General features: G+C 37.6%; 1 protein-coding gene across 5 annotated transcripts in view; it reads right to left on the bottom strand.

The window, feature by feature from the left end:
• The window catches only part of ZMYM4 (zinc finger MYM-type containing 4), a 146,684-nt gene that overhangs the window by 104,062 nt on the left and 19,658 nt on the right, over nucleotides 1-22,964 (bottom strand). For 2 of the 5 annotated variants that reach the window (XM_043574446.1, XM_043574448.1), the window contains exon 2: nucleotides 10,414-10,475. The exons of the other annotated variants lie outside the window; for them this stretch is intronic. The gene's annotated coding sequence lies outside the window, so the exon portion shown is untranslated. The remainder of the gene's footprint in view (nucleotides 1-10,413; nucleotides 10,476-22,964) is intronic. 5 annotated transcript variants of the gene reach the window in all.

Below are 22,964 nucleotides of genomic sequence, written 5' to 3'. Positions count from 1 at the left end.
ACTAAAAAGCTTTTGCAAAGCAAAGGAAACCATCAACGAAACAAAAAGGCAACCTACTAAATGGGAGTAGATATTTGCAAATTATACATCTGAAAAAGGGTTAATCTCTAAAACATATATGTCTTATACTTATATTACACTATACACCCAATATTTTAAAAAACCAATTTAAATAATAGAAGACTTAAACAGACATTTTTCAAAAGAAGACATGCAGATGGCCAACAGGCACATGAAAACATAGTGAACAACACTAATCACCAGGGAAGTGCAAATCAAAACTAAAAAGTGCTATCACCTCACATCTGTCAGATTGGTTATTATCAAAAATACAGAAAATAACAAGTGCTGGCAAGGACACAGAGAAAAGGGAACACTTGTACACTGTCAGTAGAAATGTAAATTGGCAGGGCGCCTGGATGGTTCGTCAGTTGAGCATCTGACTTCAGCTCACGTCATGATATTGTAGTTCATGAGTTTGAGCCATACATGAGCTGCTTAGGATTCTGTCTCTCCTTCTCTCTGTCCCTCCCCCACTTGTGCTTTCTCTCACACATGTGTGCTCTCTCAAAATAAATAAACTTAAAAAAAAAAAGAAAAAGAAACTAATCAGAACAAGAGAGAAAAAAAAGATTTAAAAAAAAAAAAAAGAACAGAGCCTCAGAAACCCATATGACAACATCAAAAGGAATAGTGTTCATGTCATCAGAGTCCCAAAAGGAGAGAAAAACTATAGTGCATAGAGTACCTAAAGAAACAATAGCTGAAAACTTTCCAAGTTTGGAAAATGATACATATCTGCAAATTCAAGCTATCTGCAAATCCCAAATAGGATAAATCTAAAGATATCCACACCAAGACACTCACAATGAAACTGCTGAAAACTAAAAACAAAGAAAAAAATCTTTAAAACAGCCAGAGAAAAAGGACATATTACTTATCACTGCAAATTTCTCATCAGGAATCTTGGCTATCAAAGAAAAGAAAACACTTTTAAAGGGCTGAAAGAAATGTCAACCCACAAAGCTACATACAATAAAAATACTCTTTAGAAATAAAGATATTCTCTGAAGAAGCATTCACTGTCTGCAAACCTCCTCTAAAAGAACTGTTAAGAAAGGTTTTTTATACAAAAGTGAAATAACAAAAGAAAATTTAGAATATTAGAAAGGAAGAAAGAACAAAATTGGTAACAATCTGAATAAATGTAACGATTTATTAAATACAGTCCATTCTTCTACACTTGAGTTCTTTTACATACGTTTGACAGCTAAATGTAAAAATTATAACATTATGAGACGAATTTGTTACGTATATATGATGACAATACCAACATAAAGGTAAAGGGTAAAATAACCTATATGGTGGGATCCAAATTTCCATTAAATGATAAAACACTGATTCTAAGAAGCTAGTCTCAAAATGTTAAATACTTTATTAATCCATTTATGACATTCTGAAAAAGACAAAACTACAGTGACAGAAAACAAAACTGGTGGCCAGTGGTTAAGAGGAAATGAAGAATATGACAAAAAGGATAGCATGTAGGAGTTTCCTGGGGTGACAGAATTGTTATTAATCCTGTTTGTGATGGTGCTTACAGGAATCTATAATTGTGCTTAATATTATACAACTATGTACCAAATTATAAAAAAAGGAATGTTAGCTAGCGTATGTTCATTTCTAAAATAAAATACGTATAGGGGTGCCCAGGTGACTCAGTTGGTTAAGCGTCCCACTTCAAATTCAGTCAGGATTTCACAGTTTGTGAGTTCGAACCCAACGTTGGGCTCTGTGCTGACAACTTGGAGCCTGGAGCCTGCTTCAGATTCTCTGTCTCCCTCTCTCTCTCTGCCCCTCCCCAACTTACACACGCGCTCGCACTCTCTCTCTTAAAAATAAACAAATAGTAAAAACAAAATTTTTTTTAATTTTTTTTTCAATGTTTATTTATTTTTGGGACAGAGAGAGACAAGAGCATGAATGGGGCAGGGTCAGAGAGAGAGGGAGACACAGAATCAGAAACAGGCTCCAGGCTCCGAGCCATCAGCCCAGAGCCCGACGCGGGGCTCGAACTCACGGACCGCAAGATCATGACCTGGCTGAAGTCGGACGCTTAACCGACTGCGCCACCCAGGCGCCCCCAAATTTTTAAGTACATACATGCATGCAAGATAAATGTACACATAATTATAAATAAATACACTAAGTAGTGGTATTACAAGAGATTTTTATCTTTCCTTTATACTTTTTAAAATCTTTCAAATCATCTATAATGTCTAAATGCTGCCTTTAGAATAAAAATAAGATATTCAAAAATAACTACAATATACTTAAGCTAAAAATATGCCACTTCAATACAGTTTCCTAATACTACTATTTGGAAACGATAAATGAGAACTTTGCAAAGTATTCTGAGATCTCCAAGTGTAATCACTTAGATTACATAATCATAATAGCAGGCAGCTGCAATCCCCTTCCTTGACTCTCTCTCACACCCAATCTCTCTCAAAATTTACTAACAGATACAGCTGATCCTTGAACAACGTGAGGGTTGGGGTATTGACTGTCCCAACAGCCAAAACCCACATATAATTTTTGACTCCCCAAAAACTTAACTACTAATAGCCTACTATACTAGAAGCCTTGTCAATAACATTATCATTCCATTAACACATATTGTATATATGCACTATATACTGTATTCTTACAATAAAGTAATGTAGATAAAAGAAAATATTAAGAAAATACAAGGAAGGGAAATTACATTTACCAGAATTATACTCTATTTATCAGATAAATTCTGAGTATAAGTGGACCCATGAAGTACAAACCCACATTGTTCAGAGGTAAACTTTACTGAGATTCTGAGAAGATGGAAGAGTAAGGAAGCCCCAGGATTCTGTCCCTCCACCTAGAGAATAATGACACAAGCATAATCTGTCTGATATAACTGGTTTTTGGAACTCAAGTGTCCACTGAAAGCTTGCAATTTCCAGGGAGTAGGTTTGGAAGGGAAATTTTTCATCAGTTGGTTAAGCTTTTAGCAGGGGAGCAGATACACATCCTCCACCTCCAACTACATGGCAGTTAGTTGTACATATCTTCTATAAGCAGTTTGTGAGAGCTTAGGGTGGGCAAAAATGACTGTGTCCTCCATGTATTGGAGATCTGTGCCCTAATTCCTCATTGCTGCTTCTGATCACAGAAATGAAGACAAAGAGGCATAAGGCCATTTTTTTTTAAGGCCATTTTTGTTGCACCAACTCCCACTGCTACAGTTCCCTCCCTTTTTGCTTGTACTCTTCCGTTCCCCTTCATTTTTCTCAATTTTCCCCTTTGGGAGCCAGACATTAAAGACTAGGACATTCAAAAGCAACTGCCCATACAGAAGAAATCAGAAATCAGAAACTCACCATACATATCCAGGGAAAAGCAGTAACTGAGAAAAGACCTGAGAACTTAAACTGACACCTCAGGTTGATCCTAATCACAAAGATAGGCTACAACAGTCAAAAAAACAAAATATTGTGGGGAAGGAAGAATCTGATTTTCAGAATTACCATATTATTATATTGAAATGTCCAATTTTCAGCAAGAAAAAAATCACAGAAAACAGGAAAACATAGCCCACACAAAGGAAAAAACAGGAACTATTCCCTGAAAAAGACCTGATGGTAGACATACTAAACGAGACATTAAAAGAATTTGTTTTAATGTTTACTTATTCATTTTGAGAGAGATTTAGAGCACCAGTAGAGGAGGGGCAGAGATAGAGGGAGAGAGAGAATCCCAAGCAGGCTCCACACTGTCAGCGCAGAGCCAGACGCAGGGGCCTGAATTCACTGTGAGATCATGATCTGAGCCAAAATCAAGAGCTGGACCCTTAGCCGACTGAGCCACCCAGGCGTCCCTAAAATAACCGTCTTAAAGGAGTGCCTGAGCGGCTCAGTTGGTTATGTGTCCAAATCTTGATTTTAGTTCAGGTCATGATCTCACGGTCATGAGACTGAGCCCCGCATTGGGTGTAGAGCACTGGGTGTAGAGCCTGCTTGAGATTCTCTCTCTCCCTCTTCCTATCCCTTTGCTCTTATTCCACTTGGGCCTACATGCTCTCTCTCTAAAAAACATAATAAATAAATGTCAAGAAAGCAAAGGAAGATATGGATAAAGTCAAGAAAACAATATAGAAACAAAACAGAAATATCAACAGATAGAAAACCTGTAAGGAAACCAAAAAGAAACTCTACAGATGAAAAGTAGAAGAACTGAAATGAAAAATTCAGTATAGAGATTCAAAGGCAGAAAGGGGCAGGCAGAAGAAATAATGAGCAAGCTTGAAGATAGGACGATAAAAATTACCAAGTCTGTAGGACAAAAAGAAAAATGACAGAAGCAAAATGAACAGAGTAAGATACCCAAGGGACACCAATAAGCAGACTAACATGGAAGTCCCAGAAGGAGAAGAGAAAGGGGCAGGGAGTATATTTGAAAAAATAATAAATTGGAAACTTCCCCAAACTTAATGAAAGACATGAATATAAACATCCAAGAAGCTCAATAAACCCCATATAAGAATTTAAAGAAATTCAGAGACACTTTGGACAGCCACAAAGAATCTTGAAAGTAGTGAGAAGTGATTCACATACCATGGATCTTCAATAAGTATATGAGCAGATTTCTCATCACAAATGTTGGAAGCCAGAAGCCTATGAGCTAATGTACTCAAAGTCCTAAAAAGAAACAATCAAGCAAGGTTCCTGTATCTGGCAAAACTGTCCTTCAAAAGTTAGGGAGAAATTAAGACCCTCTCAGATAAACAAGAATGCTCAAGGGTGTACAAGAGTGTGAAATGAAAGGACAGTAAACAGCAATTCAAAGCCATACTGAAGAAATAAGGATCTCAATAAAGGTGGCAATTATAAAAGCTAGTATTATTCCAACACTGTTTTATAATTCTAAATGCTGTTTTCTACAGGATTTAAGAGACTAAATGCAACTTAAAGAATGTTGCTTACTTTATGTTTTTGAGTACACAATGTATAAAGATGTTACCAATAACCAAAGGGGTGGGGTTGGAGCTGTTAAAAAGCGGTTATTCTACATTACTAAAGTAAAGGTGCTATAAATTCAAATTTGAATGTTATAACTTTAGGATGTTAAATGCAATCCCCAGGGTAACCACAAAGAAATTAGCTCTAGAATATACACAGTATGAAATGAGAAAGGTGTTTAAACATTTCACTACAAAAAATATCAACTAAACACAAAAAAATAATGCACAAAATGAAGAACAAAAAGCTACAAAACATAGAAAACAATTCATGGGTGCCTGGGTGGCTCAGGTTATGATCAGGTCATTGAGTTCAAGCCCCACCTGAGGCCCTGTGCTGTCAATACAGAGACAGCTTCAGACCCTGTGTCTCCCTCTCTCTCTCTTCCCCTCCCCGCTCACACTCTCTCCCTCAAAAATAAATGAACATTTAAAAAAATTTTTTTAAAAAGAACATGCCCATAAAAACAAAAAAATGGGATGCAGCAAAAGCAGTGCTGGGAGAAATTTATAGCTATAATCGCTTATACAATAAGGAAGATCTCCTATCAACAACGTAATGTTGGGGCGCCTGGGTGGCTCAGTCAGTTAAGCGTCCGACTTCAGCTCAGGTCATGATCTTGCAGTTCGTGAGTTCAAGCCCTGCATCAGGCTCTGTGCTGGCAACTCAGAGCCTGGAGCCTCCTTCGGATTCTGTGTCTCCCTCTCTCTCTGCCCCTCCCCTCCCTGCTCACACACTGTCTCTCTCAAGAATAAACATTAAAAAAAAAAAATTAAAAAAAAAACAATAATGTAATGTTACACCTTGTAGAACTAGAAAAAGAACAAACTAAACCCAAAGCAAGCAGGAAGGAAATTTTAAAAATTAGAGAATTTTTAAAAATAGAGAATAGGGGCGCCTGGGTGGCGCAGTCGGTTAAGCGTCCGACTTCAGCCAGGTCACGATCTCGCGGTCTGTGAGTTCGAGCCCCGCGTCGGGCTCTGGGCTGATGGCTCAGAGCCTGGAGCCTGTTTCTGATTCTGTGTCTCCCTCTCTCTCTGCCCCTCCCCTGTTCATGCTCTCTCTCTGTCCCAAAAATAAATAAACGTTGAAAAAAAAATTTTTTAATAGAGAATAGAAAACAAAGAAAAATTAATGGAACCAAAAGTTGATACTTTAAAATACCAGCAACATTGAAAAAACTTTAGCTACACGGACTAAGAAAAAGAAAAAACACTCAAATTACTAAAATAAAAAGTGAAAGTGGAGACATTACTGGTTTTACAGAAATGAAAAGGACTATAACAGAGTACTATGAATAATTTTACATCAACAAATTGGATAATCTAGATAAAATAGACAATTTCCTAGAAATACAAAACCTACCAAGACTAACTTATAAAGAAATACAAAGTCTGAATAGACCTATAACTAGTAAGAAGATTGAATCAGTAAACAAAACTCTCCTAAAAAAGAAAAGTCCGGGGCACCTGGGTGGCTCAGTCGGTTAAGTGTCAGACTTCGGCTCAGGTCATGATCTCACAGTTTGTGAGTTCGAGCCCCACATCAGGCTCTGTGCTGACAGCTCGGAGCCTGGAGCCTGCTTCAGATTCTGTGTCTCCTTCTCTCTATGCCCCTCCCCAACTTGTGCTCTGTCTCTCTATGTCTCTCAAAAAATAAATAAACGTTAAAAAAAAAAAAAAAGTCCTGGACTTGATGACTTCATTGGTGAATTCCAAAAAACATTTAAAGAAAAATAGCAATCCTTCTCAAACTTTTCCCAAAAAAAAAACAAAAATTAGGGAACAACTTCCTAATACATTCTCTGAGGGCAGGAGTACTCTGATACCAAAGCCAGACAAAGGCACCACAAAGTACTAGCAAATCAAATTCAGCAACATATTAAAAAAATTATATACCATGACCAAGTAAAATTTCTTTCTAAAATGCAAGGATGCTCAGTCGGTTGAGTGTCTGACTTTGGCCCAGGTCATGATACCGCGCTTTGTGGGTTCGAGTCCCGCATCGGGCTCTGTGCTGACAGGCTCAGAGCCTGGAGACTGCTTGAGATTCTGTGTCTCCCTCTCTCTCTCTCTCTCTCTCTGCCCCTCCCCCACTCCATCTCCCCAAAATAAACATTTCAAAAAATAAATAAAAATAGGGGCGCCTGGTGGCTCAGTCGGTAAGCATCAGACTTCAGCTCAGGTCATGATCTCACAGTTCGTGAGTTCGAGTCCCCCGTTGGGCTCTGTGCTGACAGCTCAGAGCCTGGAGCCTGTTTCAGATTCTGTGTCTCCCTCTCTCTCTGACCTTCCCCCGTTCATACTCTGTCTCTCTCTGTCTCAAAAATAAATAAAATGCAAGGCTGGTTCAACATATGAAAACCAATCAACAGGGGCATGTGAGTAGCTCACAGTTGGTTAAGTGTCTGACTCTCGATTTTGGTTCACAGTTGTGAGATCCAGCCCCATGTAGGATTCTGCACTGAATGTGGAGCCTGATTAAAATTTTCTCTCTCTCAAAAAAAAAAAAAAACAAAACAAAACAACAATTTTCTCTCTCCCCCTCAGTCCCCTCCCCTGCTCATGTGCACACAGGTGTGCTCTCTCACTCAAAAACAGATAAATAATGTACACTTAAAAAGGGGTAAAATGGAGCACCTGGCTAGCTCAGTTGCATACAACTCTTGATCTCAGGGTCATGAATTCAAGCCCCACATTGGGTGGTATTTATTGACTTGAACTTAAAAAAAAAAAAAACAGGTAAGATGGTAAATTTTATGTTATGTGTACTCTACTACTATTTTATTTTTTAAAAAGGCAAAATAAAGAATTTTCCAGATGTACAAAAGCTGGAAGAATTCATCACCAGCATATCGGCCTAATAAGTTATTAAAGGTATCTGAAGAAAACAAAATGACACCACATGGAAATCAGGGACTACCCAAAGAAATGAAGGGTACTAGAAATGTAAATATCTGACATTACCAATTATAAATATATTGCCTCTCAACTCCAAATCCACTCCTCTCTGCCCTGCTTTGCAATAATGAAGCTGGTACCTGTAAACATTTCTTCTCTGCCAGCTGGCAAAATGTTAACCTTCTCAGCAGATGGCACTCGAGGAAGACTCCAGACAGAAGTAGGTTCTCTTCCAATTAGTGTGCTCTAACCTGCTAGTTCCAGTGGAGAACAATGGTATGCAAAACACCCAACAGCCCTCTCCCCAAGCTCCAACTTCCCATCAAGTCTCAGCGACACATATGCAACCCCATGGGTAGTTTCCCGGCAAGTTTTGTCAGCACCCTGCACTGACAGCTGTGCAGCAAGTTTCTGCAGCACTCTTATGGGCCAAACACTTCCCAAAGAATTATGCCATATTCCAGCTGGCTTCTTAGATTGAGAAAGGGGCTTCCTAGTAACTTTTCTGAGTCCCCCAAAAGGGGGTTTCTTGCTTGATAATGAAAATTTGCAGCACTTCACACTTCTCCAGCATCCAGTGTAACACACCCTTTCCAACAAGATCTGAAAGTCTCAGCCTTCAAACTGGAAAATTCGGCATCTTCCAGATTTGTTCCATCCATCCTTGCTACCATGCCCCAGCCCTAGAGGTAGTGGTTGCTCATTCTATTGTGTATACTTCACAGTTCTCTTTGCCCTCTAGGGTTAACTCTCTGTTACTGGTTAATATATATATATATATATTTTTTGGTTAGTAATTCTTTATATTAAACTTCCCTGTTCAAATTAATGTGTGGTTTCTGAGTTGGTACTGCAATGGTCACAGTAAACATACCTACAAAGATGGGATTTGAAGATTGGCTTGGTTGTGCCCTCTGCCTCAAACAGGAAATAGGATGCTAATAACCCCCAGCATGCAGTGGCATCACAGTTAATCAAGCTATCAACTGTGGTTGACTGTGATGAGGTGCCAACAGAAGCAAGTGCCTTAGGACCCCAAATGGCTATTGTACTGAACTGTTAAGGCAGTACAGATGACTACAAGGTCTGCTATATGAGATGGATTCTCTAAATGCTCTTGAACAGGTACACAAAAAATAAGTTCAAGTCCGTTAACTGTCAGATTAAATCACAGTCTGAAAAACAGTACTGTCATGACAGTATTAAAGAAATCTCAGGGGCGCCTAATTGGCTCAGTCGTTTGACCATCTGACTTTGACTCAGGTCATGATCTCGAGATTAGTGACTTTGAGCCCCACATCAGGCCCTCAACTATCAACACTGAGCCTGCTTTGGATCCTCTGTCTCCTTCTCTCTCTGCTCCTCCCCTGCTCACACGCACGTGCACGCTCTCTCTCTCAAAAATATACATTTAAAAAATCTCAACACCTCTTTATTCTTATAACCTCAGATTCATATTGCTAAAAATCAAATGCAAAATTTGATTCTGCAAGTAGCTGAATTATAACAGGTGAATTCATAGTCTAAGTTTCTCATGTGAAAGTAAGAGCAATGACTAGGGAAAAAAAAAAATGGAACCCTGAAACTTAGACATGTGGTCGAATCAGAATGAAAAAAACAACTTCACACCTCCAGTGGCACTAACTTACTCTTCTGTATATAGAGAGCAGCTTTCCTTTGCTGAAAATCCTGTGATATTGTTACGTTCTGCAAATGACTTGGAAGAGGATGCTCATTCTCCTCAAGACCAACTACAACCAACCCTGTTGACACTACACCCATAACTAGGTTCAAATCTCAGCACGTTCTAGAGGAACAGATATATGTATGCATGACTCAAGAGAAAATAGCTTAAGCACTAAAAAAATGCCAAAATTCTGTTAATATATAAAGGAAAAAACCTGAGGAATATGTGTGAAAATCGATGCTAAGGGTATTAGACCAAGGAGATTAGAATTCATCAATATGAGTGAGCTTACCACAGATTCTATGATAACTTGTGCAGTTGGAGATGGCTCTAATAGCCTACTTGTTGACTGAAACTTACACTCAACAATATAGCTGTAATCATTAAGGAAATGTAAATCAAAATTATTCTAACACTGCCAATGAATATTAAATGAGGTTTAATGAGGCTGAAATACTAGAGTTCCACTGGCATTATGTGGAAGAGAAAATCCAAAGGTTTAAGGAGACAGGAATATTGAAGTGGATTTATCCTCTGCAACCTACTACCCAACTACATACCCTGAGAAGGCCCAGAAGACACTATAATTAGTGAGGGAAGCACCACATACTTGAAAAGGCTGTGTGGCTGCTCTCTTTTAAGTCAGGTACGACTTCAGGGAATGTCACCACTGAGATGAGCTCCCTGATCTCACTGAGGATGATGGGATCCCAAAGTAGCAGAGGCCAAGTGGCAGTACTTAACTCCAAAGATAAGGGCAGCGAGGACGTACCGGTAATCAGAACGCTTTGGCCCGCAGGGATCTTTGGCAGTGGCTAATTGATCACGATGTTCCTAGGAATGAAATAGATGGGCAGTTTAATCTATATAACAGAAAAATGCCTAAATCTGGTGGCCAAAAACCGACTTGAATCATCATAGTGGAAGTCATGGGCATTTGCCCACTTTCCAGACCTGGTCAATTCACAGACCCACAGCCTTTTGTAACTGAGGAGAGACTGGGTCCACCTGAGGAAAAGCTCTGCACCATTACAGCAAGGACACACCATAAATATTCCTCCAAAGCCTTCCTCAAAGGGACTACTGCCATTTAGTAGAGCAGTGGTTTTTAAGCAAGGGCAATGTTGCTTCCCAAATCTAGAAAATTTGGTGAAATCTGGAGGCATTTTTGGTTATTACAACTAGGGAGCTCTACTGACATCTAGTGGGTATAGGCCAGGGATGCTGTGAACCATCCAGCAATGTATACTATAACCCCTACAACAAAGAATTACCTGCTCTTAAAAACCTCTCCAAGATTTAGTTACCTCCCTGATCTCATCTCCTACTACTCACTACCTTACTCACCTACCTTCAGCTACCACCACTTTGCTGTTCATAAAATATACACAGCATTCTCCTGCGTCACAAACTTTGGCTTTCTTGTTCCCCCTACCTGGAATGTTCTTCCTCTTAAGATACCCCTGTGGCTGGCTTTCTCATTTCCTTCAGATTTTGCTTAAATGCCTCTATCTAAAACTGCAATGCCACTTCCACAACAGCACAATGTATACCCTTTTTCTGCTTTATGATTCTCTATAGAAGTGTCCCATTTTAAATGTTCTGCATTAATTGACTAATAGTTCTCTCTCCCATCAACAGAATATAAACTACGTAAGAGCAGAGATTTTCTCCATTTTATTCACTACTGTATCCTCATTCCTACAATGGTTCCTTGTGTGTAACAGACACTCAAACATTTGTTGAATGGAAGCATGAATGGTGACTGGATGGAAATTAGGGATGTGGAGCACTGAGGAATTCTAAGATGACTCCTAAAGTGGTTATCTGCTTTTATCTGCTGAGTACCCCATTCTTCTGAAAACAGTCACTTCTGATTGTCAGATATTTTGAACACTTTTTCCTTTTTAAAAATGTGACAATTTTTTCAATGTAGTCAAATCAATTATTCTTTGAATTACCTTTTTTTGGTTTATGCTTAAAAAGGCATTCCCCGTATCAAGATGTTGTATTTACCTATATTTTCTTTGGGGAATACCTTTATTTTCTTATATCCATATATTCAATCCCTCTAGAATTTGTTTTGGTATCTGGAGGAAAAGAGCTAACTTTATCTTTTGCCCAAATGACCAGAAAACTATCCAAACACAATTTAAAGAATAACTTACAACTATATTCTTATACACAGAAATGAATCTCTTTATTTGTAATAATTTGAGCATACCTATGTCAGTATTATATTCAAAATCCTATAAAACAAGGTACCTATAAAACAAGGTACTCCTCCACTCCCCCAATACTCTTCTAATTCAAAACTGTTTTGGCTATCTTTCACCTACTTATAATTCCTAGTGAAGTTCATCACTGTTTTCTCAAATTCTACCCTCCTTACCATGAAAAAGAAAAACAAAATCCTGTTGGGACACCGATATAATAATATTAATTTTATGAGACACATATTTTGATTATATTGCATTTTCCCATCCAGGAATATGGTATATCACTTATTTTTTTCAAGAGCCATCAAAGCATAATGGTTACAGATTCTCTGGAGTTTGGAGTGACACAGCCTGAATGGGTTCCAATCCCATCATTCCTTATCCTAGCATCTAAATTACCCTGACAAGGCATTTTACCTCTCTGTTACCCTCAAACATAACACTGTATTATAAGGTCACTTTGAGAATTAAATGAATTAAGTGTTTAAAACAATGTTCACAAAGATTACTTGTGTTGTGACTATTATTATTTTTTTATTACCATGTCCTTAGGTAAACTCTTGTCATTTTAAGTCTCATACTTTTTAGGTTTATCCCAAGGAATTTAATTTTTTATTGCTTTTTGAATCACTTTTTAAAAATATTTTCCAACTACTTACAGTCAAAGTTACTAAGTTTCATGGGATTTTTAAAAATATTTTAATGTTGTAACTAGACATTTTACAATTCCCTGTTACAACTCTAATACACTCTCTTTTCCTCCAGATTGCTTTCACTTTTGAATTTTTACTTCTTAGCCCTAAACTATTTTCTACTGATACTCTTGAGAATTCCAGGCAAATAAGTGTGTCATCAGAAAATAATCGTAATTTTGTTCTCCAACTTTCCAAGATTTATGCCTTTTTTCCCTCATCTAACTATATTGCCCTAGAACTTCCAGAACAGTCATAGCCATGGTAATAGCAGGCATCCTTCCTAAATCTCAAGGAATGACTGCTGGATTCTAACACATATGTTTTATTATGTAAAGGAAAGAACCCTCTATTTTTAGTTTTATAAAAAAGAGACTTTATTGCTAGGAAATGAATACTAAATATAAAAAGATCTTTAAAAAAAAAAACCTTTTTAATGTTTGTTTATTTTTGAGAGAGAGAGAGAGAGACAGAGCACGAGCAGCAGAAGGAAAGAAAGAGAGGGAGACAGAATCTGAAGCAGGCTCCAGGCTCTGAGCTGTCAGCACCAACTGAGGCACCGACTGCTTAACCAACTGAGGCACCAAGGCACCCCTAAAAAGGTCTCTTTTTTGTTTATTTATCTTGAGAGAGAGCACATGTGTGCTGAAGCAGGGGAGGGGCAGAGGGAGTGGGGGGTAGGTAAGAATCCCAAGCAGGCTCCACGCTGTCAGTGCAGAGCCCAACGCAGGGCTCAATCTCATAAAGCATTAGACCATAACCTGAGCCAAAATCAAGAGCCAGATGCTTAACCAACTGAACCAACCCATGCACCCCTATATCAAGATCTTTATTAGCATCTTGGTATAAGACCTTTTCTATTTTGGTATATATTATTAAAAACATGGAAATGGACTATTCCTCAATGGTACAAAGAAAGATTAGAAACTGGAGGGGGAGGGGGGCAGGGAATGGCTGTTCTTTGACATTAACTGCCATTTCTTAAATGGTTACTGGCCTATTCAGGTGTTCTATCTTTTGAATCAGTTTTGGCAACTTATTTCAGAAAATCTTCCATTTCATCTAAAGGATCGTGTTAATTATATCTTAAAAAGTTTAGGGCACCTGGGTGGCTCAGTCAGTTAAGGAACCGGCTCTTGATTTCAGCTCAGGTCATGATCTCACAGTTCATGAGTTTGAGCCCCACAGTGGACTCTGCACTAACAGTGCAGAGCCTGCTTGGGATTCTGTCTCTGCCCGTCCCACATGCTCTCTCTCTCTCTCTCTCCCTCTCTCTCTCAAAAAATAAACTTAAAAGAAAAATTTCAACATATTATCCCCAAACTATTTATGGTTACAGCCTTTATTTCAACACTTTTTGTTTTCTTTTCTTCAATTAGACTTGTAACTTGTTTATTGGTCACTTCACAAAGAATCTGATCCTTTTTCAGTCTATACATTTTCTACTTAATTCATTTTTTCTCACATATCATTTTTGTCACATATTTTTAACTTTATTAATTCTTCCCTTGTGTTTTCCTCAGGTTTATTTCATTGTTCAAACATATACAGCTAATACACACTTTTTTTTTTTTAACTAAAAGCATTTAATGCAAAATATTCTCTTTGGAGTATAGCTCTGCTTGTATCCCAAGATATGGTTTGCTCTCGTTGTTACATTCTTTTGCTGTTATTATTCAGGTATAACTGACATACTTGTCATATTCTCAACTGTCTGTAACTGAAGTTAGCTTCAACCTGTTTAACCCAAGAAATGCTTAGAAGTTCTAAAATTTCCAAGTGGTAGGGCTGTGTGAATTATGTGTCAATTATGATTAAATTTTATAAATGTTCCATGAAAATGTAAAGATGGTCATGTTTTTCTCAAAGTGTACTAAGTTCAGTTGAGCTTCAGTTCCTCTAAACTATTAAAACTTTTGATTTATATATGCCAATACAAAGGTTTTCAATAATGATTCATGGCAGTTATATCTTCAGTGTGAATTACAGCTTCTACAAAGTCAGAAAGTACTGATAGTTAATTACTTTTGCCATGAATAATTTTGTTTTAATATTAAAATTCGAATTTTTGCTGTATTTGCAACTTTGACACATTGGCATACTTTTATTTTTAACTTTTATTAGTTTTATTTCATTTTAGATTTTTCTTATAAATAACCTAAATATCATATTCAATATAAGAATCTTTGTCATTTAACCTTTTTAAATGGTCCTCAAATGAATCTAATTATGAACATGAAAAATACTTAAGCCCCTACCTAAATACTTAGGACACTTCCTACATGGACAGAAACTTAAGATGGTACAACTTTAAAAAGTTGTCAAGTGTTAGGGGGCCTGGGTGGCTCAGTCGGTTAAGCGTCCGACTTTGGCTCAGGTCATGATCTCGTGGTTCACAAGTTTGAACCCCAGGGCTGGGCTCTGAGCTGGAGCTGACTGACAGCTTAGAGCCTGGAGCCTGCTTCGGATCCTGTGTCTCCCTCTCTCTCTGCTGCTCCCTTGCTTACGTAAACACTCACGTGCTCTCTCTCTCTCAAAATTAAACATTAAAAAAAAAAAAATTTTTTTTTTTAAGTGGTCAAGTGTTACAGTCTCTTAATACCATTTCCCACTAAAAGGAACCAGACCTCCTGGAAGATATGGCTGATTTCAGGTCTGGAGTAGGGATTATACAGATGAGTTTGATTCATCTTGCACCAGAAAGCAAGGAAATTATCAAAGACTATGGCAGTCATGACAAAATGGCAGAAGAGCTAATCTGAAGAGGCTTTTATCTACCAAAGATGGCATAATAGACTACAATTATAAATAAATCTATTTATAGTAATTTACCATGATACTGCCTTTATTCCCCTTACTTCAAAAAATAACTCTCACTGGTCATTTGTGAAGGCTGTATCACTTCATCAACTCATTCTTAAAAACAAAAAAAGAATCCAGCATTTATCTTTTCTTCTTGTTTTGGGGCTTTTTTTATATATCTTGTCTTGTCTTTGTCTTATATTAATGATATTTTACGGTTACAAAGAAACCAAATGTTAGTTGATAAAGAAAAGTTCTTCTCTATAAAATAATCATAGCTAATAGACACTGGAGAAATAAAAGATTTAGGAAATCATCATTTTATAACCCCTAACGAAACGGTGAATCAAGAAATAATTATTGGGTGCCCGGTTGGCTCACTCAGTGGAGTGTGTGACTCTTGATCTCATAGTTGTGGGTTCAAGCCCTGCACTGGGTATAAAGATTACTTATGGAATAAAATCTTTTAAAAAAAGAATTAGTTAATGAATGTTAAAACCATTCAGGTAAAAACTGAAGGGGAACTTTTAAATATATGGTTTACGCTGACATCCCCTGAACTAAGATGAATGTTATGGTTCCACTAGCGGTGTCATACCAATAAAGAATTCTTTCCAAAAAAGACGAAAAATTTAGAGTGCGTGGCTGGCTCAGTCAGTGAAGTGTGCAACTCTTGATTTTGGGGTTGTGAGTTCAAGCCCCACACTGGGTGCAGAGACTACTTAAACTAAAAAAAAAAAAAAAAAAAAATTTAAGACAAGAAAAAAAATTTTGAACCTAAATCTAATCACACTTCTACCAGTTACAGGAAACATGAAGAACAGAGTAATATGTCCAATGACACCAGGATATAATCAACAAAGCCCAGAATGTGGGAAATGCTGCAGAACAAATCAGCCAGTGTCTTCTAAAAATAAACAGCAGTTTTTAAAATGGGGAGATTTACTGATTAAAAGAGGCTGCAGATACATAACGCACAAACCTTATTTTATTTTATTTTAATTTTTGTTAATGTTTATTTATTTTTGAGAGACAGATTATGAGCAGGGGAGGGACAGAAAGAGAGGGAGACACAGAATACAAACAGGCTCCAGGCTCTGAACTGTCAAGTCAACACAGAGCTAGATGCAGGGCTTGAACCCATGAACCATGAGATTATGACCTGAGCCGAAGTCAGATTCTTAACCGACTGAGCCACCCAGGCGTCCCCACAAACCTTGTTTTAGCTAGTGACTTTGTGAAACAAATAAGAAAGCTGTACAAATATCAGGTGACATTAAGGAAGCCTGTCGATTTTGTTCCATGTGATAATGTTATTTTGATTTTTTTTTTAAAAAAAGAGACTGTGTATGTTAGAAATGTATACTTGTGTATTAAGAAGTAAAACAAGGGCCACCTGAGTGGCTCAGTCAGTTAAGCGCCTGACTCCTGGTTCCAGCTCAGGTCATGATCTCATGGCTCTTAAGATCAAGCCCTGTGTTGGGGCTCTGCATGGACAGCACAGAGCCTGCTTGGGATTCTCTCTCTCTCTGCACCTCTCCTGGCTCACACACACTCTCTCTCTCTCTCAAAATAAACAAACTTAAAAAAAAAAGTGAAATGAAATATGTCTACAATTAGCATTAAAATGCTATAGAGACTGGCACAAAAACAGACACTCAGATCAATGGAATAGAATAGAGAACCCAGAAATGGACCCACAAACGTATGGCCAACTAATCTTTGACAAAGCAGGAAAGAATATCCAATGGAATAAAGACAGTCTCTTCAGCAAGTAGGGCTGGGAAAACTGGACAGCGGCACGCAGAAAAATGAACCTGGACCACTTTCTTACACCATACACAAAAATAAACTCAAAATGGATAAAAGACCTAAATGTAAGACAGGAAGCCATCAAAATCCTCGAGGAGAAAGCAGGCAAAAACCTCTTTGCCCTTGGCTGCAGCAACTTTTTACTCAACACGTCGCCGGAGGCAAGGGAAACAAAAGCGAAAATGAACTATTGGGACCTACCTCATCAAAATAAAAAGCTTCTACAAAGTAAAGGCAACAATCAGCAAAACTAAAAGGCAAACGACAGAATGGGAGAAGATATTTGCAAATCACATATGAGATAAAGGGTTAGTATCCAAAATCTATAAAGAACTTGTCAAACTCAACATCCAAAAAACAAATAATCCAGTGAAGAAATGGGCAAAATACATGAACAGACACTTCTCCAAAGAAGACATCCAGATGGCCAACCGACACATGAAAAAACACTCAACATCACTCATCATCAGGGAAATAAATACAAATCAAAACCACAATGAGATACCACCTCACGCCTGTCAGAAAGGCTAACATTAACAACTCAGGCAACAACAGATGTTGGCGAGGATGCGGAGACAGAGGATCTCTTTTGCACTGCTGGTGGGAATGCAAGCTGGTGCGGCCATTCTGGAAAACGGTACTGAGGTTCCTCAAAAAATTAAAAATAGAACTACCCTACGACCCAGCAATTGCACTACTAGGTATTTATCTAAGGGATACAGGTTTGCTGTTTCGAAGGGGTACATGCACACTTATGTTCATAGCAGCACTATCAAAAATAACCAAAGTATGGAAACAGCCCAAATGTCCATCAATGGATGATGACTGGATAAAGAAGATGTGGTATATATACATATATATATACATATATATACACACACACACAACAGAGTATTACTCAGTAATCAAAAAGAATGAAATCTTGCCATTTGCAACTATGTGGATGGTATTATGCTAAGCGAAATTAGAGAAAGACAAGTATCATATGACACTCATATAAGGACTTTAAGACACAGAACAGATGAACAGAAAGAAAGGGAAACAAAAATAATATAAAAAACAGGGAGGGTGCAAAACATAAGAGACTCTTAAATATGGAGAACAAATAGAGGGTTACTGGAGGGGTTGTAAGAGGGGGGATGGTCCAAATGGGTAAGGGGCATTAAGGCATCTACTCCTGAAATCACTGTTGCACTATATGCTAACTAACTTGAATGTAAATGAAAAAAAGAAAGAGGCATAAAAAAAAATAATAATAAAATAAAATAAAAATAAAATGTTACAGGGAAAGACGTGAGAGGAACGAATAAAACAGGCAGAAAGTTGATTACTGTTTAAAGAAGATGAATAACAAATACACGACCATTAGTCGAACTATTTGCTCAACATTTATATTTTAAAATGTCCATTATCAAAGGTTTTAAAAAAGTAGTGATCAACTAGAAACATCTTAAATACAGAGTTGTATTCCTCACACTAAACAAGAAGCTTTTTTCCTAATTTATTATTTAACGATCCTGAAAATAACTCATTATTTTGGGGCCTGTGTTACTTTCTTCCAACAAATGACAACTAAACAAAGTAAATCCTTCTTTGATGCTAGATGCAGCACTTTTTTTTCTTGTTCATAATTATTGAATACTGCTTCATTAAAATTAATTTTAGATGGAGTGCCTGGGTGGCTCAGTCGGTTGAGTGTCTGACTTCGGCTCAGGTCATTATCTCACAGTTCTGCTCTCTCTGCTCTGCTTCTGCTTGTGCTGTCTCCTCTGTCTCTCAAAAATAAATGTTAAAAAACATTTTTTTTAATTAATTTTTCGGGCACCTGGGAGGCACAATCAGCTAACCGTCCAACTCTTGATCTTAGCTCAGGTCATAATTTCACAGTTTGTGGGTTCAAGCCCTGAATCAGGCACAGGGCTTGCTTGGGATTCTGTCTCTCCTCTCTGCCCCTCCCCCACTTTGTGCATGTGCATGTGTGTGCACACATGCTCTCTCTCTCTCAAAATACATTAACTTTTTTAAAAAGATGTAAAAAAATTAATTTTCCATATACAAAAACACAGGAAAATATTTACTTCTCTTTTATGTTAAGACATCAATGGGAATGCAAGCTGGTGCAACCACTTTGGAAAACAGTATGGAGGTTCCTCAATTAAAAATAATTAAAATTATATTTTAAATTTAAAATAATATTAAATTAAAAATAGAACTACCCTACGACCCAGCAATTGCACTACTAGGTATTTATCCAAGGGATACAGGTGTGCTGTTTCAAAGGGACACATGTACCCCAATGTTTATAGCAGCACTATCAACAAGCAAAAGTATGGAAACAGCCCAAATGTCCATCGATGGATAAATGGATAAAGAAGATGTGGTGTATAAATATATATATACAATGAAGTATTACTCGACAATCAAAAAGAATGAATTCTTGCCATTTGCAACTACGTGGATGGAACTGGAAGGTATTATGCTAAGTGAAATTAGTCATTCAGAGAAAGACAAAAATGGTATGACTTCACTCATATGAGGACTTTAAGAGACAAAACAGATGAACATAAGAGAAGGGAAACAAAAATAATATAAAAACAGGGAGGGGGGAAACACAAGAGACTCAAAACTGGAGAACAAACTGAGGGTTACTGGAGGGGGTGTGGGATGGGGGAATGGGCTAAATGGGTGAGGGGCATTAAGAAATCTACTCCTGAAATCACTGTTGCACTATATACTACCTAATTTGGATGTAAATTTAAAAAAATTAAAAGTAAAATTTTTAAAAATAATAAAATAAATTAAATTAAATAAATAAAAAAACATCAAACATGAAGAAAAACCGAAGGACAGTAACTATGCATATTTTCTATAACTATCTTGAGAGAAATACTTCAACTGACATAAATTGTATGAACAATCCTATGACGATCATATTAAAAAGCAAGGAAGTTACTATGATATAACGGAATTCAAGATCAGAAAACATCATATTCAATTTCAGGGGAACAAAAAGGTTGAATGAAAAGAAAAATTGGAGCCAACGTTTACTTCTTTTTTTTTTTTTTAACATTTATTTATTTTTGAGACAGAGAGAGACAAAGCATAGAGAGACAAAGCATGAACGGGGGAGGGTCAGAGAGAGGGAGACACAGAATGTGAAACAGGCTCCAGGCTCTGAGCTGTCAGCACAGAGCCCAATGCGGGGCTCGAACTCACAGACCGTGAGATCATGACCTGAGCCGAAGTCGGCCACTTAACCGACTGAGCCACCCAGGCGCCCCCGTTTACTTCTTAAATAATTCAAGTGTTACATAGAAAGGAAAGCAAGAAAAAAGTAATGTTCACTCTCACTTCTAGGCAATGACTTCGAAGGTTTCCATGACATTATCCTTGGCTCCAGGTCCTTCCCCCTTTGCCTCTAGAAATTACCACCTAGTATATGCTAGTATTTCCTGTGCACTAACCCACTGAAACCCACTAAGAGTTAGATTTATCTCTTTCTATTTTATCCTTAAGGAAACAAAAACCATGTTACTGTTAAGGACCAAGGTCAAATTCTGTGACGGTGGCTCCTACTCTGCAATCCTCCACCTAATCTATTTCAGAAGGTCTGGGATAGATAAGGACTACACATTTGTGTATTACACAGGAGCAGGGATGGAATTCCCCCAGGGGATTCTGAAGCATATTGCTAATTAAAAACAAATACACCATGATATGTTTTCTCCTGGGTACTCTGCTGTTCTATCTGATTTCTACAAAATTAAGTTTGTGTCTCTGTATATGGGTATATTCATCAGCCTCAATCTCAATTTCTGCTGTTTGAAGAAAACAATGTTAAGAAAATGAAGATGAGTCATAGTCCAGGAGAAAATATTTGCAAAACACGTATCTAAGGATTTGTATCCAAAATACATAAATAACTCAAAACACAATATGAGAAAACTTGTATCACCCAGAAATCCCACTCCTAATTATTTACCCAAAGGATATAAAGACACTTTTACACAAAAACCTAGACATGAGAAATTGAGACTACTTTCTTCTGTTAGAAAGAAAATGTTACTGAAGACATTGTTCATTACTCAGTGTCTCCTACTAAAGAGTCACATCTGTAACTACTTTTAGAATCAGTGCTAGAAAATGCTGTTTCTTCATAGTACAGTAATATTTGCTCTATGTTCTATGGGACATATTTAACAAACTCTGATCAATCACAACATTAGAATTATCATATCTATATTTTCCTTTACCATGGTCCTTAATTCTTTTAATCTTCTTTTGTATATCTTTTTGTAAAACTACCCCAAATTCTTTGTGGAAACAGCTAAATCTGGACAAATACACATAAAGAAATTGTAACCAACATAATAAACTTTCTCCTTCTATTAATCCTTCTTGGAAATGAAGGGGGTTTTTTTTTCCCTTTTTTTTTTTTTTTTGTTTAAAGTTTTTATTTATTTAAGTAATCTCTATTTCCCACGTGAGGCTCAAATTCACAACCCTGAGATCAAGAGTAGCATGCTCTTCCAACTGAGCCAGCCAGGTACCCCTTTTATTTTCCTTTTGTATATGCTGTTTTAAAATTTTGGAAATAGTAAATTATTACAAGTAGTGCAGCTGACCTTTGAACAACATAGGTTTGAACTGCACAGATCCACTTACCCACTTTTATCAATAAATATGGTACAATACTGTGGATGTATTTTCTCTACCATATGATTTTGTTTTCTTTTTCTTTAAGTAGGTTCCATGCCCAGCATGGAGCCCAAGCCCAGCATGGAATCCAACACAGAGCTTGAACTCACAACCCTGAGATCAAGACCTGAGCTGAGATCAAGAATTGAACATTTAACCAATTGAGCCACCCAGGCACCCCTCTCTACCTTATGATATTTTTAAAAGCATTTTCTTTTCTTGGGGCGCCTGGGTGGCTCAGTCGGTTGAGCATCCGACTTCGGCTCAGGTCATCATCTCACAGTTCGTGGGTTCCAACCCCACGTCGGGCTCTGTGCTGACAGCTCAGAGCCTGGAGCCTGTTTCAGATTCTGTGTCTCCCTCTCTCTCTGCCCCTCCCCTGTTCACGCTCTGTCTCTGTCTCAAGAATAAGTAAACATTAAAAAAAATTTTTTTTTTCTTTTCTCTAGCTTACTTTATTGTTAAGTGTATAGTACATAATACATATAACATAAAAAATATGTTAATCAACTGTTTATGTTATCAATAAGGCTTCCAGTTAAAATTGGGTATTAAGTTAATTAAGTTCTGGGGGAGTCAAAAGTTATAGGCAGGGGCGCCTGGGTGGCTCAGTCGGTTAAGCATCCAACTTCAGCTCAGGTCACGATCTCACGGTCCATGAGTTCGAGCCCCGCGTCGGGCTCTGGGCTGATGGTTCGGAGCCTGGAGCCTGCTTCCGATTCTGTGTCTCCTTCTCTCTCTGCCCCTCCCCCGTTCATGCTCTGTCTCTCTCTGTCTCAAAAATAAAATAAACGTTAAGAAAGGTTTAAAAAAAAAAAAAAAAGACTTGGTTGCCAATAAAGATGCTCTTTCCTGGAAATAGCATGGAAGTTAAAACAAAAAAAAAACAAAAAAGTTATAGGCAGAGGTGCTTGACTGGTTCAGTCAGCAAAGCACATGATTCTTGATCTTGGGGCTGGGAGTTTGAGCCCCATTTTGGGTAAAGATATTATTTAATACTAGATACAATTTTTAAAAATTTTTTAATGTTTACTTATTTTTGAGAGACCCCGGAGTGTGAGCAGGGGAGGGGCAGAGAGCAAGGGAGACACAGAATCCGA

Source organism: Prionailurus bengalensis, chromosome C1, assembly GCF_016509475.1.
Source record: "Prionailurus bengalensis isolate Pbe53 chromosome C1, Fcat_Pben_1.1_paternal_pri, whole genome shotgun sequence".
Taxonomy (NCBI): Eukaryota; Metazoa; Chordata; class Mammalia; order Carnivora; family Felidae; genus Prionailurus; species Prionailurus bengalensis.
Note: the sequence above shows the minus strand (reverse complement) of the source record. Positions and strands in the feature narration are given on the sequence as shown.